This window comes from Saccopteryx bilineata, chromosome 2, assembly GCF_036850765.1.
Source record: "Saccopteryx bilineata isolate mSacBil1 chromosome 2, mSacBil1_pri_phased_curated, whole genome shotgun sequence".
Classification (NCBI taxonomy): Eukaryota; Metazoa; Chordata; class Mammalia; order Chiroptera; family Emballonuridae; genus Saccopteryx; species Saccopteryx bilineata.
Genome location: NC_089491.1, coordinates 137,904,121 through 137,905,631, shown reverse-complemented (window position 1 = coordinate 137,905,631; position 1,511 = coordinate 137,904,121). Strand labels below are relative to the sequence as shown.

General features: G+C 40.6%; 1 non-coding gene across 1 annotated transcript; it reads right to left on the bottom strand.

Moving 5' to 3' along the window:
* Window positions 1-667: 667 nt before the first annotated feature.
* Window positions 668-831, bottom strand: LOC136327632 (U1 spliceosomal RNA). Its single transcript, XR_010729812.1, has one exon. It is a non-coding gene; the product is annotated as a U1 spliceosomal RNA (small nuclear RNA).
* Between the last annotated feature and the right edge of the window lie 680 nt (window positions 832-1,511).

The following is a 1,511-nucleotide window of genomic DNA, read 5'->3' as shown; positions in this document are numbered from 1 at the left end:
GAAGCTGGGAGGCAGAGAGACAAACTCCCACATGTGCCTGGACTGGGATCCATCAGCAAGCCCCCTACAGGGCAATGCTCTGCCCATCTGGGGCCACTGATCCATCGCTCAACATCAAGCTATTTCACTGCCTGAAGCAAGGCCATAGAGCCATCGTCAGTCCCTGGAGCCATCTTGCTTCAGTGAAGCCATAGCTTCAGGAGGGGAAGAGAGAGATTGAGAGAGAGAAGGGAGAGAAGGAGGGGTGGAGAAGCAGATGGTCGCTTCTCCTGTGTGCCTTGACTGGGATTCAAACTTGGGACACCCACATCCTGGGCCGATGCTCTAATGCTGAGCCAACTGCTGGGCCTTGAATATTTCTAAAATTTTATGGTGGGGCAAAGGCAAACACGCACCTTCTGATGCTGATATATATATTATATATAATTTATATATTAATAATAAGTTTAGCACAATTTTTGTAGTTTATTTTTAAAATTTAAATACATCTATAAGTACTGAAAACTAGAGCTTTTAATATAATTAGAATGTAGCAGCTTCTTTGGGTGTAATTATGAAATATGTGTATACTACAGCCAATAATTAAGACACAAGTTTGAAATTAAGTAAGAATATTACCTTACATTTCTGTCATGCTTCACCCAAACTTATACTTTTTTTTTGTTTTCAGGGGAGAGTGCGAACGCAGTCCCCCACTACCACAAATTATGCAGTCGAGTTTCTCACATTTGGGGAAATCGCAGGGGTCAGCACATCCGGAGTGCAATGGATACGCCTCGCCCTGGGAAAACCACCTTCATGATCATGGTATCTCCCCTGCCAGGTAAGTATATACTTTTTTAATCAAAAAAAGCAAATAATTTTATCTTTGTTGTTAAATTTCTAAACAAAATTTGCAAGAGTATTCACAATAATGTGCTATCTTTACTTTCAACTGAATAAACTCCTAAACATTTGACTCTGTGTAAACAACAAAGCATTATTGATTCAACTGATTTGAAGCATCTGATGACACTAGTGTAAAGCCAGTGTTTGCATGTTTGGGAGGTTACTGAACTAATGGAGCCCATACATTCACAGCTGTCACTTCACTTTTCTTATGTGCACAAGAAACCTTATGTTAACAAATGGGTGGAACTAATTTAGAGCAGTCATTTGATCCATATGAAAAGCCATGCTTCCCAGAATGATGTATAAACAAACCTTCTGCAATTGCTTTTGCTAAATTTTGTCTTCAAGAATAGTCTTCTTAAAATAACCATTAATTTTACCTAGCAGTGGTGGCACAGTGGGTAGAGCATCAACCTAGAACACTGAGGTCCCCAGTTCAAAACTCCAAAGTTGCCAGCTTGAACATGGGATTATTGACATTATCTCAAAGTTGCTGGCTTGAGCACAAGGCCTCTGGCTTGAGCAACAGGTCACTGGCTTGACTTGTGCCCTCTGGCCAAGGCACATATGCAAAGCAATCAATGAACAACTAAAGTAAAGCAACTGTGAGTTGATACTTC